Source organism: Trichechus manatus, unplaced genomic scaffold (assembly GCF_000243295.1).
Source record: "Trichechus manatus latirostris isolate Lorelei unplaced genomic scaffold, TriManLat1.0 scaffold00098, whole genome shotgun sequence".
Taxonomy (NCBI): domain Eukaryota; kingdom Metazoa; phylum Chordata; class Mammalia; order Sirenia; family Trichechidae; genus Trichechus; species Trichechus manatus.
This window is the reverse complement of record NW_004444034.1, coordinates 8,911,293-8,928,504: the sequence shown is the minus strand read 5'-3', so window position 1 is coordinate 8,928,504 and position 17,212 is coordinate 8,911,293. Positions and strand designations below refer to the sequence as shown.

The window sequence follows — 17,212 nt, the reverse complement described above, 5'->3', positions numbered from 1 at the left end:
GGATTTGAACTGCCAACCTTTTGGTTAGCAGCCAAGCTCTTAAACACTCTGCCACCAGGGCTCCTTACAGTTAAGGAGGGCTAGAATACCAAGTCTGGGCATGGAGTCGGGGTAGAACAAGATATACTGCTTCCAGGCCTGGCCCCTAAAATGCCTTCCTGTGCAAACCTCCACATTTTCCCTCTTTATTTTCCAGTGGAATATAGAGGAAGATAAGGCCCTGGAGTCGGAGAACCACATGAGGGAAGGAGCCTGGGCACTGAATGTTAGTGTGGAGCACAGCACTTTACTTTTAACCCACATCACACTGTCATGTAAACTGCCTGTGTCAAAGTATTGTAGAAAAGAACTAACCAGTTTTCAAGTAGAAATGAAAGGGAATAAAGAGAGTCTGGAAACCTGAGACAAGTGTGCTGTTAACTCTCTGCAGAGAAATTCCCTGCAGCCTTGGAGGCCAGCCAGATATTCTGATTCAGTGGTCACATTAACATCCTTGAGGGAGACTATAATTCAAACCAAAACCCCCTCATAAATTAATCAGACTTCAGTCACTTGAGATGTGAGAGAGGGAGAGAGCATGTGCACATGCAAGCAGAAATATTCAAGAGTTCCTGAAAATGATGTTGCAAGGTATCAAATGTCTCAAGGAGAAACCTGAAGAGTTCCCAGAGAAAGGACTAAGGGCCCCAAAATATTTGGACAATGATGGCTTAGTGAAAGGCACTTACTCTACGGTGCAGAAGTCTTTGTATTGCTGGCCCAAAGAAGAAAAGTCTTTGAATTGGGGAGCAAGGAGTAAGTAAGGTTTTTCCAAAAGGTAAAAATCAGAGTATCTTTATTTTATTTTGGTAGATTTCAAGATTACATGCTCCTTTTCCACTCTTAACCGTTCCTATCTTCTACTAATTAACACATAATATGCTTCATGTCTCTTGAGATATTTTTCTGAATTCTGCATTTAGCAATTAACTGTATAGTCTGCATCAGGAAGATTAACAGGCTTCTCTACTTACAGGGAATGAATTTAGGATTCTGAAAACTGTGAGCCAGGAAAGTTAGACAGGATACTATTGGAGGCAGATTCACTTTTTTCTTAAACTACAGAAAGAACCAGAGTGAGTGCTATGAAAAGTAAATACATGAGCTAAAGAGGAAAAGTGTTTTCATTGTTTCCTACCACCAAACGGATGAGAGATGTCCACTGGTGACCCAGGGCACTCTTAACTGACCCAAAAGCAAAAAACAACATGTACGGTTCTTGCATTTTTCTGTTTAAGTAATATGATGTCAAAATAAAAGTTAAAAAATTTTTTTAAAAAATTAAATAGGATGACTTGGATGGAGGAAAAAAGATCACATAACTGGTGGTACCTGTGATCTGGGGAGAAATTGTAAAAATTACTACAAAGCTTGACCAAGAGTTCACATGTCATTAGGTACATGTGACTATAGGGCTGTTTTTAAAACACTGCAATCCTTTTTATCTGTCTCTTTGAAATCCATTAACTACAAACTGCTCACAAAGACCTACCTCCCACTTAAATTGATTCACCAGGCTATTCTATCTGTCCATTTGTCTAACCTATTGTTTCCCAGTGTTGACAAATCTTTGGTATATTCCTTAAGTGATTCTGTTTTTTGGTTCATTACAGTTCTGTACAGGCCAACCCCTGGCATGTCTGCCAAGCACATAACCCCAGAATCCCTGCTATGTAAACTTCCATAAAGGAAGAGCTAAATGAACCAGAGACTGGCATTTGACCCACGAGCAGTCACTTCATAAACTGGCCAGAGACGTAAGAGCTGTTCTTGCATAAATCCTCTAATAGGGATGACAGTACCTAACTGGGCCCCTCTTATGGGGATTTGAAATGGAGAAAGGAGGGGCAGTAGAACTACTGAAGAGAGGTGAACAAGGATAAAAGACTTAAAAAAAAATTAGTGGCAGAGAAAGTATCTGAGTCACAAAAATGGGAGAGCAGGTTTAGGGATGAATGAACTGGTAAGGTGGTAATAAGACAACACAACTATTTGACATCTATTTTGTACAAACTCTCAGCTTCCATATCATCACCAAAAGATCCAGCTTTCTGCTGTTCTGGGTCCCCTGGCTTAAAGTCTATTTAAGGTAACTTGAACTAGTCTCATTCTAACTTTAAAAAGCCTTTACAGTTATCACCTACTCCGTGTTGTTTGCTGTTAGTTGCTGTTGAGTCAATTCTGACTCACGGCAATCCCATGTGTGTTAGAGTACAAGTGTACTCCATAGGGTTTACAAGGCTGTGACCTTTTGGAAGCAGATTGCCAGGTCTGTCTTCCGAGGTGCCTCTGGGTGGGTTTGTACCACCAAACTTTTGATTAGTAGTCCAGCACTTAACTATTTGCATCACCCAGGGTCTCCCATCCACTTTGTAGCGTTCAGTATTTCATCCTGGAACAGGCTCATGCTTCGGCTGACTGCTCAGAGCTCCTAGACAAGATGCAGGAACTTGATGATGCTAATCGCCTGTATAAACTTATTACAATTTCAAAATCCAAAAAGTTCTGAAAAAGCAAGGTTTTCACAGTTAACTTGAAGCAAAACTTGACCTAAACTGATATGAATCTTTATCCCATTTTTACAAGTTTCATTATAAAAAAAAGTTAGTGTTTGATTACAGGGTGTGGTCTCAGACCCTGCTAGGATGTTTCATAATATATGGTATACGCACTTTCCTAAAAAACAAAACAAACAACAACAACAAAAAAAACCTAAATTCCAAAATGTACTTGGCTCCAAGGTTTTCTGAAAGGAATTGTAGACCAAGAACAGATAACACTTAAACAGTATTTATTATGTGCCAGGTTCTATCCTAAGCATTTTACATGGATTAGCTCATTTAATCTTTTAACGACACTATGAAATAGGTAGAATGATTCTCACCATCTTACTGAGGAAGGAGCCAAGGCACAGGGAAGTTAAGTAATATGCTCAGTCTGTAGGCAGTGGAGCTAGAACTTCAACCTAGCCAGACTAGCTCTGGACTCTCTCCTCCTAATCACTATGGTATTATGTCTATACCCAATGCATTCTTGAGGTCACTAAAAGCAGATGAAGCTCTTGGTGTTGTTTCCTAAACTTGTCCTGTGTCTAGCACAAGATATAATGTAAAACCAATTCTGTAATAAACCATCTAGCAGCATATGATGCTTGAATTCCTTATATAATTCTTTTTCTAGTTTAAAATTGAAAACTTCGACATCCCTGTAGACAGCCTACTGATCTCTAGGCAGCTCTAAGTACTAAAAAGTGTTTCTCGTACTGATTTTAAATATGCTTGTCTGAAGCTTCCAGCCCTTGATTTTAAAGGATACAGAACAAGTCTAATTTCATTTCTATATTTGAGCCCTTCAAAATAATTGTAGATAACTACCTCTCCAATGACTTTTCTTAGGAATGATTCAGAGAAAACATGGGTAAATGTTTTTTAAAATATACAGCAAAAGTCAATATTATGAGTTAAACAACAACGAAGAATAACTTAAAAAAATGTTGATTTCCAGGTTTCTGTAGGGTATTGGCAGCTGCTTATATCCAAACCTCTCAACACATCCTCCGAAGACTTTATGGGTACACAAAAAGAGAAAATAAGCTCATAAAACAAGACTCATAATACTAAAAAATAAGAGAGATGAAGAATACTACAAACTTCAATTTCTATGTAAACAGAGAAACAGACATTAGAAATCAGCAAAGCTAGCTCTAGAGTATATACTGGAGTGAAAAAGAGGAGGGAGCAACGGGGTTCTTCTGGAGGTGGAACATAGATAAAATTATCCTAGAAGGAAAGAGTTTACAGAGAGTGGGAAAATATTGAGACCAGGTTTGAGACCTTGTGAATCAAAGCAGAGACTACAGGGAAACACAAAGAGGGGCCTGAAAGTTCCTGGGACCAGAGGTGGTAGTCTTGGGAAGGGTTCTGGGGTAGAAGGAGATGATGTGCAAGGGGCAGAAGTTCTCTGGAGTCTTTGTGATCAGGGGAAGGAGGAGGCAAGCAGAGGCTATTAAAGATCCTACAGAAACAAATGAGAATCACAGAATCAGAAGATATATCAACTATCTCCCTTAGAAAAACACTATTAAGTAAAATGAACTTCCTTGAGATTTCTCTGAAGTAAAACCTAGGAAGCTATCTAAACCTCTCAACAATGCCTTATAGAATATCTATTATCAATGACTCAGGAAAAGGTAAGACATTTCAAAACGAATAGAAATAACATGCAACATTCATATAAAGTTACTATAAGAGTCAAAATACATCAGTTGATAAAAAAGTCCCCTGTATCACTTCTCTCTTCAAAATTCCACAAGGCAGAGGATATATGTAACAAAATACCATGACTTGAATTATATATTCTTAAACAAACATGTTCACATATTAAAACCAGAAATTCAAAACCCCAAATCAGAAATTAAAAAACTCAGAACAGTAAAGAAAAGAGAGGAAGATATAAATCTGGATATAACCAAAATCAGGAAAGAAATTGGGGGAAAAAATTGACAAAATAATTTCAGAAATGAATGTTCAAATTTAAGGTACCCAAGAGAGAATACACAGGACAGAAATGGGTGTTGAGGAGAGGAATAAAAATTAGCCAAGAAAATAAAAATACAATACACAAGAACTAAAAAGTCTAAGAAAAAAAATGGTTGCTACATAATCTAGGCAAAGAAGTGCTAACATATGTATAATTAGAATTACTGAAAAATAAAAACAAAACAAAGAACAGAATACATAAAGCTATAATTCAAGAAAATTTTTCAGAAATAAAAGAAGACTTCTACATTTCAAAGTGTTCTCTAACATCTAGAAAAATTGACCAGGAATAATTGACTGAGAAAGAGCTTAGCAAAACTGTTACATTTTAAAGATAAAGAAAAAATCCTCTGGGCCTCAGGCGAGAAAACCAAATCACTTACAGAGAAAACAATATCAGGATGGCATTGGACTTCTCAATAGCAGCATACAAAGCAAGACTACAGGAAAGAAAGCATAAGCCAATGTCTTTATATTTAGCCAAACTGTTCAGCAAGTATCAAAGCTATAAAATGGTTTGAAACACTGCAAAAACTCAGTACAATACTCAGGAGCCCTTCTTAAGGAATCTGTTAGAGAATGAGCTTCATTCAACCAAAAGATGGTGCAGATGCTTTGGCAACAAGCATTGGATACATTTCATTTCAGATCTAAGACTAAAACAAAGGAAGGGATAAAAGTGGAAGAGCATGTAAATGTTACTTGTCTTGACAAAGTATAAATAATACAACTATTTTGAAAAAAAAAAGTGAGGAGAAGGGAGAAAGGGGGATGGTAGAATAAAAGCTCATTGATTATCACATGAATAACAGATTGGAGTCAAAGAATATTATTTAAAGCTCCCAAGCAGGGTTTCGAACTGGTTCATTCCAGTTCAAACCTCTCCTGAGAATTTGGATTTCTACCCTAGATATACTGAAAAAGAATCTACCTTTTAACAAGGTCCCCAAGTGATTCTTATGTATAGTACATTTTGAGAACCACTGCTCTACTAGTGGTTCTCAGAATTGGTCCCTAACCAGCAGCATCAGTCTGGCCTGGGAACTTGTTAGAAATGCAAATTCTCAGCAGGGGTTCAAACTTGAAGAACTGGTTCAAAGCTCTGCTCCCAAGTGAGGAGAAAGAGGGCTGCAAGTATCACAAAAAGTTTTTTTTTTTTTTTTTTTTTAAGGTAAATCCTAGAATAGGGACTGTCAAACTACAGTCCTTAAGCCAAATCTTGCCCACTTCTAGCTTTTGTAAATAGTGTTGTGGGAACACAGCCATGTCCTTCATTTACATATTATCTATGGTTTCTTTCCTATCTCAAGGGCAGAGCTGAATAGTTGAAACAGACTGTATGGTCCACAAAGCCTAAAATATTTAATATCTGGACCTTTAAAGAAGAATTTTGCCAACCCTTGCCCTATAATGCAAACTTTCCTAAACTAACCACACAGAGAGAGAAACATTGTGAATTATAAAAAATGAAACAGTTGACACTAAACATACTGGTTATATCAATAAATGTAAATGTGCTTAACTCACACATTTAAAGAAAACAAGTTACAAAACAAAACCACTCTGCTGTATACAAGAGACACACATAAAACAAACTGAATCAAAAGTCTAAACATAAAGGGATGAGCAGAGATATATTAGGCAAATGCAAATACTGTGAATAAAGGAGTTGTGATCCTGGTATTAGGCAAGGTAAAATTCAAGCTACTAAGCATCAAGACAAAGAAGTACAAATGCTAAAGGCCTCAGTAACTGCCTTCATAAAGCAGAAACTACAAGAGGTGCAAAGAGAAACAAAATACACAATGATAATAAGAGACTTTAACACACCACTCTCGCCTAAGAGAAACTAAACGTAAAAAGGCAGGTGAAGAGTTAGAAGCATCTAAACAATATAATTTAAAGGTACAAATTATGTATTAAGCTCTGATAATAGAGAATAACCTCACTAAGCTCCTTAAAGTAGAAATAATATAAACATCATTCTCTGATCACAATGCAATAAAACTAGCAATTAATAACAATACCAAGAAAAAAACAAAAAATCCTATCTGGAGATTAAAAATCTCTTTAGATAACTCTTGGAAAAAAAGGAAAGTATGAACTGAAATTGTAAGATTTCTAAAAAATGATATTACCTATAGTAATCTGTGGGGTACCACTGAAGCAGTGCCAAAGAGTACATATAAAATACTATCTTTTGGGTAACAAAGAGGGGAGAGTCATACACACAGACCCCTCTCTGTGTTTTTGCTAATTTTTGCAAAAAAAGAAACACAGGAAGGATAAATCAGGAACTAATGAAAAGGATATCTGTGGGAAGGGGTAGGGATGAAAGTGTGATTTTTTTGGTATATCTTTTTACACAGTTTTGACTTTTAACCATTTTTACAAATTCAGAATATAAAATTAAATCAACCGTCGGCATTTGAAAAAAGCAAACTCTAAAAGTAAACACAAACAGAAATTTAAAACCCTATTTCCTAACTGTGTATCACATCGATATCATAACTACACAAAGAAAATAATTAATTCAAATAACTTTTGAACATGCACTGACCTCAGTGGAATATATTCTAAGAATAAGAGCTGCAAAGAAAGTCTGAATATTACTGTTTTTTGTGGTTGTCATTACCATTAATGCTGTTGGCACAGTAACTCTCAAACTATTTAGGAAACTCAAACAAGTTCAGAAACACAGCAAGTCTTGTGAACACCTTCATGTACATATTAAATAAAATTATTTTAGAGAGTCATAAATATCTTTTCATCCTGGTCTAAGAGGATATTAGGCTAGAAAACGGTCTTTAAAAAAAAAATAAATTCATGCCACAAAGCATCAAGACGAAGTACAAATGCTAAAGGCCACAGCAAATGCCTTCATAAAGCAGAAACTACAAGAGGTGCAAAGAGAAACAGACAAAAAACAATGATAATGAGAGACTTTAACATACCACTCTAGCCTAAGAGAGTGTGATTTTTTTGGTATTTTTTTTTTTGGATCAGGTCTTTATTCAAAGTGGAAACACTGGTGGCGTAGCAGTTAAGAGCTATGGCTGCTAACCAAAAGGTCAGCAGTTCTAATCCACCAGGCGCTCCTTGGAAACCCTATGGGGCACTTCTACTCTGTCCTTTAGGGTGGCTATGAGTTGGAATTGACTTGACGGCAACAGGTTTTTTTTTTTAATTCAAAATAAGCTGTCCAAAATGCTTTGACTTGTATGGAATAAACAAATTTAAGAGTTTATGCAGCAGGCTTCTTTTCTTCTGTGATGAGTTTCTTTTCTGCTGGCTTCTCAGCTGCTGGTTTCTTGGTAGCTGCAGCCTTCTTTCCCACCACAGGCTTCTTCGGTTTCTTCACATCAACAGTTTTCTTTCCTCCTTTCTTTCCTACCACAGGTTTCTTGCCTGGAACCCCTTTCTCATCTGATTTGGCTAAAGGTGCTGCTGCTGCTTTGTCCACCCTGAGTCTGTGATTCCTGGCCTGGAGAAGAACGGTGTTTCAGCACATGGTCTTTGCATATGAGTTTAGCTTCAGTATGATTCTCAGGTTCTTCAGTGGGTTATTTTTCAGGACTCTGCAATGAATTTTCTTGTGTGGTGCTCGGAAGGCTCTTTGGATCTCGGGGCTTTTCAAGATTCTGCTGAGGTTCGTATTGATCATCTTGTGCACGGAAAGGTTGTAGTTACTCGAGGGAGGCAGCTTTACGCCAAGTGCCATACAGCTCATCTAACTTGCAAAAAGGACTTTCAGTCCAAATGCAGAAACGTCCCACATGCCTACCAGGAGCAAGTTTCAAAATGTTCAGTTTGCTTACATAAGCAGAGTAATTCCAGGGATGTTTCTGAAGGCCTTGATGATACCATTGTTCTCATTATAGATAATGCATGGTCCCCTGCGCTGGATACGACGTTGATTTCTCATTTTGTGCTCGCCAGCTCTCAGTCGCTGAAAGGCACAGACGTTTTCGGTATCATTCCAGGCCTTAAGTTTCTTAAGAAGCAAAACAGCCTCCTTGGTCTTCTTGTAGGCTTCAGCTTTATCATATTTGACCACCAAAGGAAGCTCAGGAACTTTCTCAATATGATGACCTTTAGACATGACCAGTGCAGGCAAGGCTGAGGCAGCCAGGGCAGAGTACACGGCATAGTGCTTCTGAGTGATATTCACTCGATGGTGCCAATGGTGCCAGGTTTTGGTTGGTGCAAACATGTGGCCTCCACAACACATATTTCCAAAAGCACTTTGGCCAGGGCAGTGAGTCCCACCACCTCCAACTCTTGGAACTGGAGCCACAGCTCTGCCAGTACCCCCAAGACTCAGTACTCATCTGATGACCTGCCAACTCACTGACGGCATACGGCTGCCTGTCGTTTTTGTGCAGGTTGGTGTGGTGTGGACAAAGCTACAGCTTCCGAGTACTATTTGGAAGGCACTGGGCCAGGAAGTCGACATATATCAACTCTAAGACGAGAACATCCTTGCAAGAAAAAAAACAAAAAAAAAAACCAAACTCGTTGCCGTTGAGTAGATTTCGACTCATAGCAACCCCATAGAACAGAGTAGAACTGCCCTATAGGGTTTCCCAGGGACAGCTGGTGGATTCAAACTGCCAACCTTTCGGTAAGCAGTAGATCACTTTAACCACTGCGCCACCAGGGCTCCAGGGTCCCTGCAAGAAGGGTATTGTTATTTCCAATTCACATATGAGTGAACTGAGACTCAGAGATGACAATTATCTTGCACAAGGTCAGAAAGTAGTAATGGCCACTGTAACTGAATCTAGGTCTCTGACCTCAAAGCTTGTCTTTCCACCATAACCACATTTTCTTTTCAACAAGAATATTAACAATTTAGTTTCACTTTAGTTTAAATGAAGAGACATTCATTGCTGTTTTTAGTGTTAGATGTTTGTTGTACTAAGTGGTGACAGTGGCAATTTGAAGTAATTTCATCAAAACTTCATGAAGAAGAAAAATAAGTCCTAAGGGAAAATGTTTGATCTCTTGGATACCAACATCTATCCTTGTTCTGGCTACCTCCGCTGTGTGGAAAACATGGAACCTAAGAACCCAAGATGCAGGAGATTAAAATCCAGGTTGTATAACTCCTCTGTTTTTAAATAAAACTTAACATTTTGAACAGTGTGAGAAATGGTAAATTTCTAATTGAAATAAATGTTGAGGCCAGCATGCATTAGAAACATTTTGTTCAGAACCAAAAGCAGTTTACTACTAAATGCTTGTCAGCACACGGTGGCCCTGGCATCCCTGGGAATAGACTGAAAACTGGCTGTTCAGTAAGCTCAGAGAAGACCACAGGAATCCAGGCTCTATTGTTATGAGGTAATTAAAAAATACCTTCACTAAATGGATCAAGAGAAAAAGACATTCTTTCAAGAAGGAAGGATATTTGGAGGGACAACAAAAAGAACAAACCACTGAAAACCCCCACATAATTACACTGTTATGCAATCTTTAGGGAAATGTGAGTGCCTTTTCAAATGCATGATAATAATAAAATAGTATAAATGTCTTTATGAATCCAGAAATAGTTATGTGGGGGGTGGTGCTGGTGGAAGGAAAAGGGGAGAAAACAACATAGAATGCCATCAACATCCATACCTGACAGTCATTGAATAACTGCTCAACTGAATGCATACAAGACCTAGTTAACTGTAATATCTAGAGAACAAAGATTCTATAATTCTTGAAATTCAATAAATTATAATAATCTTTAAATAAAAAAATGCTAAAATGCTTTGAAAAGCATTCTTACATAAATACAGAGAAGCTGGGAAGGTTAAAATATTGATTGCGGTACATGGCACTGTTCAGAGATATGAAACTCTTTAACTGTAATGGTTACGGTTATGTGTCAACTTGACTAGACAATGATTCTCAGTGGTTTGGCAGATATTATACAATCATCCTCCATTTTGTGATCCAATGTGAACAGCCAATCAGATGAATCAAACCAATCAGCCAAGGAAAGGGGAATTTCTTTGGGGGTGTGGCCTGCATTCAATGTATAAGGATGTTCTGGCAAAGCTCACCCTCTCTGGATCCTGCATCTGACTTGTCATCCTTTCATCTCTGGTTCTTGGGACATGAGCCAGCAGCCTGCTGTTTGATCTGCTGATTTTGTGTTGGTCAGCCCCTGCAACCATGTGAATTAGGAGAAGCCTCCAGCCTGACGTCTGACCCACGGATTTGAGACTTGCTAGCCTCACAATTCCATGAGCCATTTCCTTGAAACAAATCTCTGTCTCTGTCTCTCTCTATACACATACATACACATATGCATATACATGTGCGTACATATATTTGTATATCTATGTATACATATGTACACACACACACACACACACACACACACACACACACACACACACGCTTTACTGGATTTGCTCCTCTAGAGAACTGCCAGCCTAAAACAAAAATGGATATTTGACGAATTTTATCTTGAAACCATAATAATACAAATAATTAGCATAATAATAACCATAATAACAATGTACCATGGTGCAGTGGTCTAAAAAGGAAGCTCTTGAGCAAGTTCATTAAATGAAAGCACTCAGAGTACTTCTCAGGCAAACTCTTTTCAATACACATTACATATTTGACAGATGGTTCAAAGGAGGAACAACGAAAAATTAACTGTAAATATGACTAGCAAAATAATTAATGTTCAACTCTCTTGCCTCCTAGCTATAAATTCTCTTCTTTCCCAACTGACAAAAGAAATCTAATCTGAAAATGATTCCTTAAATTTACTTTCTTTAGATGTTACTCCAACTAAGGGGGGGTTGCTGATGATAAATGTATCGCCTCCACTCCTATTGTTATTCCTTTCCATCACCTTCCAATCTATTCTTATGTGGCGCCTTTCTATGCAGGTCTACCATCAAGGCTCTGAGTGCTAGGCTATTCAAGCTTGGGTTGCGAACTTGTGCCATTCATATGTTGTTACTAGTCATGGAAGAGATTGGTTTAGGATCCTAGATCCAAGAGGGTTTCCTGTCCTCCCTTCGGGGGTGGATGGCTTTTGCTTCTACCCTTCTCCCAGAAGCAATACCTCTTTGCTTGGCTCCTGGTAGAGGGAAGAGGATTTTCTATCCCTGTCCAGAATCAGAAGAGTTTTGCTTCTACCCTTCCCCCAGGAGTCCTAGGGATGAGGCAGTTTTTTGCCCTACCCGCAGCGATTTAAAGTTTTTGCTATATATGAGAGAAACGTCTAGGAAAGCAGGCAGTGTTTTGTGTTTATTCCCTAGAAGCAGTCAAACACCTCCTCACGCCTGCATGACAGATGAGAGTGGGGGAGTGCCTCTCTGGTCTTCTGCCCTGCCCAGTTTTTCTTGTGAGCATCTGGTGGAGGCCCCTGAAGAAGAGCTTGCAAGTGATTGAGAACTTCCCTTACGTTTGGGGATCCCAGTTATTCCAAACTGATATGCTAGTCAGCATTTGGATTATAGGAAACTAAAAAAAAATTCTTCCTATCTGCCTCCATGGCAGCTGCCTCTTCCTCCTGTGTTCTACCAAAGGTGAAACAGTTTGTGTCACACGTTGGGCTTGTCATACTTCAGAATTAAGTTCCCTTGTTTTCCTCGTGACCTCAGCTCTCTGATCAAGGAAAGTTATGATCTTTATGGGTAATCTGGATTTTCCTCCTCAGGGTGGGAGTGACATGCTTTTATAATTTTCTACATCCTAAGTGGAAGCAGAACTGAGGCTTTCATTTTATATGTCTTTATTTCTTTAGTAATTCATTTTTACTGTATTGTATAAAAATACTGCTCTGCAATGAATGGAAAAAAACAACAAAAACCAGTCCTTTACCACTGATAGTGTGAGAAGCATGATACCAATGCATAAAGTAGTTATGATGAGATTGTCCAACCTCTGGGTGCCATAAGTGAACAGTTCAGGTACAGGATATTTCTTTTGGAACATATGACATTTTTACACCCAACACAAAAGATTCAAACTAATTCACACTTAGCTGGGGGAAAGGCAGTAGGGGTGGTAAATGAAATACTTTTACTTCCAAGGATTTATTCTTAAGTGTATCATATAGCATTGCTAATTTTCTCCCTTTCTAAAACAGATTCATAGCATTTGTCCCAGTATTCCCTGATGTTGTTGTTGTTCTTAGGTGCCATCAAGTAGGTTCTGCCTAACAGCGACCCTATATATGACAGAACGAAACGCTGCCCAGACCTGCACCACCCTCACAATCGTTGTTAGGCTTGAGCCCATTGTTGTAGCCACTGTGTCAATCCATCTCATTGAGGATCTTCCTCTTTTTTGCTGTCCCTCTACTTTACCAAGCATGGTGTCCTTCTCCAGGAATTGGTCCCTCCTGATAACATGTCCAAAGTATGTGAGACAAAGTCTCGTCACCCTCGCTTCCAAGAAGCACTCTGGATGTGTTGTTTCTTCCAAGACAGACTTGTTCATTCTTCTCGCAGTCCATAGAATAGTCAATATTCTTCACCAACAAAATAATTCAAAGGCATCCATTCTTCTTTAGTCTTCCTTATTCATTGTCCAGCTTTGGCATGCATATGAGGTGACTGAAAATATCATGACTTGGGTCAGGGGCACCTTAGTCTTCAAATTGACATCTTTACTTTTCAACACTTTAAGGAGGACTTTTGCAGCAGATTTGCCCAATGCAATACGTCCTTTGATTTCCTGACTGCCATTCCCATGAGCGTTGATTGTGGATTCAAGTAAAATGAAATCCTTGACAACCTTAATCTTTTCTCCATTTAGCATGATGTTGCTTATTGGTCCAGTTGTGAGGATTTTTGTTTTTTTTATGCTGAGGTGCAATCCATACTGAAGGCTACAGTCTTTGATCTTCATCAGTGAGTGCTTCAAGTCTCCTTCACTTTTAGCAAGCAAGGTTGTGTAATCTGCAAAATGCAGGTTGTTAATGAAATGTCATCCAATCCTGATGCCACATTCTTCTTTATATAGTCCAGCTTTTCAGATTATTATTATGCTCAGCATACAGACTGAATGAGTATGGTGAAAGAATACAACCCCGACGCACACCTTTCCTGACTTTAAACCACGCAATATCCCCTTGTCCTGTTGGAACTGCATCTTGGTCTAGGTACAGGATCCTCATGAGCACAATTAAGTCTTCTGGAATTCCCATTCTTTGCAATGTTATCCATAATTTGTCATAATCAACACAGGCAAATGCCTTTGCATAGTCAATAAAACACAGGTAAACATCTTTCTGGTATTCTCTGCTGTTCTCTTCTGGATTTGGCTTGAATTTCTGGCAGTTCCCTGTCAATGTACTGCTGCAACCACTTTTGAAAGACCTTCAGCAAAATTTTACTTGCGTGTGATATTAATGATATTGTTCAATAATTCCCACATTCTGTTGGATCACCTTTGTTTAGAAAGGGGACAAATATGGATCTCTTCCAGTCCGTTGGCCAGGAAGCTGTTTTCCAAATTTCTTGACATAGATGAGTGAGCACCTGCAGCTGTATCTGTTTGTTGAAACATCTCAGTTAGTTTTCTGTCAGTTCTGGAGCCTTGTTTTTCAACATTCCCTTCAGTGCAGCTTGGACCTCTTCCTTCAGTACCATCAGTTCTTGATCATATATTACCCTCCTGAAATGGCTGAGTGTCCTTCAATTCTTTTTTGCTAGAGTGACTCTGGGTATTCTTTCCATCTTACTTTGATGCTTCCTGAACTGTTCAGTATCTTCCCTATAGAATCCGTTAATACTGAAACCCAAGGCTTGAATTTTTTTCTTCAGTTCTTTCAGCTTGAGAAATGCTGAGTGTGTTCCTCCCTTTTGGTTTTCTAACTACAAGTCTTCGCACATTTCATTATAATACTTTACTTCGTCTTCTCCGGCCACCCTTTGAAATCTTCTGATCAGCTCTTTTACTTCATCATTTCTTCCTTTTGCTTTAGCTATTCTACGTTCAAGAGCAAGTTTCAGAGTCTCTTCTGACATCCATTTTTGTCTTTTCTTTCTTCTCCGTCTTTTTAATGACCTTTTGCTTTCATCATGTATGATGTCCTTGATGTCATTCCACAACTCATCTGGTATTCGGTCATTAGTGTTCAATAAGTCAAATCTATTCTTGAGATGGTTTCTAAATTCAGGGGAGTATACTCAAGATCATATTTTAGCTCTTGTGGATTTGTTCTAATTTTTTCAGCTTCAGCTTGAACTTGCATATAAGCAACTGATTGTCTGCTCTGCAATCGGCCCCTGGCCTTGTTCTGACTGATGAGCTTGAGCTTTTCTGTCATCTCTGATGTAAGGGTTAATTATTTAGGCAACTGCAAAATGTCCCAGGGGTTCTTCTACAAAAGACATATCAAATAAACTGTAGATTCTTACAATCACAAAGGTACTAAGTAAACGGAGACATAATAAGAAAATAGCCTTTGAAAACACTTAGTAAACTACTAATTTTTCCTGCTAAAGAGTTTAGAAGTAATAATTACTTATTTTATTTCATTTTTTAAATTGTACTTTAGATGTAGGTTTACAGAGCAAACCAATTTCTCATTAAATAATTAATATACACATTGTTTTGTGACACTGGTTGCCAACTCCACGACATGTCAACGCTTTCCCCTTCTCGACTTTGGGTTCCCCATTACCAGCTTTCCTGTCCCCTCCTGCCTTCTCGTCCTTGCCCCTGGGCTGGTGTGCTGATTTAGTCTTGTTTTGTTTTATGGGCCTGTCTAATCTTTGGCTGAAGGGTAAACCTCAGGAGTGACTTCATTACTGAGCTAAAAGGGTGTCCGGGGGCCATACTCTCAGGGTTTCCCATTCTCTGTCAGGCCAGTAGGTCTGATCTTTTTTTGTGAGTTAGAATTTTGTTCTCTATTTTTCCCTAGCTCTGTCTGAGATCCTCTACTGTGATCCCTGTCAGAGCAATAGTGATGGTGGCCGGGGACCATCTAGTTGTGCTGGACTCAATCTGGTGGAGGCTGTGGTACTTGTGGTCCATTAGTCCTTTAGATTAATCTTGCCCTTGTGTCTTTGGTTTTCTTCATTCTCCCTTGATCCAGATGGGGTGAGACCAGTAGAGTATCTTAGATGGCCACTTAGAAGCTTTTAAGGCCCCAGATGCTACTCACAAAATAGAACGTACATTTTCTTTATAAACTATGTTATGTCAATTGAGCTAGATGTTCCCCAAGACTACGGTCCCCACAGCACTCAGCCCAGTAATTTGGTCCTTCAGGGAGTCTGGATATGTCTAAGGAGCTTCCATGACCTTGCCCTGAACAAGATTTGCTGGCTTCCCCAGTACTGTGTACTGTCTTACTTTCACCAAAGTTACCACTTATCTATTGTCTGTTTAGTGTTTTCCCTCCCCACCCTTCCCCTCCCTAGTAACCATCAAAGATTGTTTCTTTTTGTGTGTAAACTTTTTCATGAGTTTTTATAGTAGTGGTCTCATACAGTATTTGTCCTTTAGTGATTGACTTATTTCACTCAGCATAATGCCCTCCAGATTTATCCATGATGCTTTGCAGATTCATCATTGTTTTTTATCATTGCATAGTATTCCATTGTGTGTAACTACCGTAGTATTTTTATCCATTTATCTGCTGATGGGCACCTAGGTTGTTTCTGTCTTTCTGCTATTGTGAACAATGCTGTAATGAACATGGGTGTGCATATGTCTATTCGCACGAGAGCTCTTATTCTCTAGGATATATTCCTAGGAGTGGGATTGCTGGATCATATGGTATTTCTATTTCTAGCTTTTTAAGGAAGCACCATATCTTTTTCCAAAATGGTTGTACCATTTTGCATTCCCACCAGCAGTGCATAAGAGTTCTGATCTCCCTGCAGCCTCTCCAAAATTTGTTATTTCCAGTGTTTTTCATTCATGCCAGTCATGCTGGGGTGAGATGGTATCTCATTGTGGTTTTGATTTGCATTTCTCTAATGGCTAGTGATCACAAGCATTTTCCTCATGTATCTGTTAGCCACTTGAATATCTTCTTTGGTGAAGTGTCTGTTCATATCCTTTGCCCATTTTTTAACTGGATTATTTTCTTTTTGTTATAGAGGTATTGGGTTTTCCTATAGATTTTAGAGATTAGACCTTTGTTGGATTTGTCATAGTCAAATTTTTTTTTCCCAGTCTGTAGATTCTCTTTTTACACTTTTGGTGAAGTCTTTTGATGAGCATAAGTGTTTAATTTTTAGAAGATTCCAGTTATCTACCTTATCTTCTGGTGTTTCTGTGTTATTAGTTATGGTTTGTATCCTGTTAATGCTGTGTATTAGGGCCTTTAGTGTTGACCCTATTTTTTCTCCTATGATCTGTATAGTTTTGGATTTTATATTTAGGTCTTTGGTCCATTTTGAATTAGTTTTTGTGTATGGTATGCGGCATGGGTCCTGTTTCATATTTTTGCAGATGGACATCCAGTTTTGCCTGCATCACCTGTTAAAAACACCGTCTTTCCCCCATTTGATGGACTTTGGGCCTCTGTAGAAGATCAGGTGACCGCAGGTGGATGGATTTACATCTGGGTTCTCAATTCTGTTCCACTGGTCAATGTGTCTGTCATTGTACCAGTACCAGGCTGTTTTGACTACTGTAGCTGTATAGTAGGTTCT

General features: G+C 38.7%; 1 protein-coding gene and 1 pseudogene across 1 annotated transcript in view; both read right to left on the bottom strand.

Moving 5' to 3' along the window:
- MCM9 (minichromosome maintenance 9 homologous recombination repair factor) overlaps nucleotides 1-17,212 on the bottom strand; it is a 105,863-nt gene that overhangs the window by 17,995 nt on the left and 70,656 nt on the right. The gene's annotated exons all lie outside the window — the stretch shown is intronic.
- On the bottom strand, nucleotides 7,724-10,238 carry LOC101351874 (60S ribosomal protein L4 pseudogene; annotated as a pseudogene).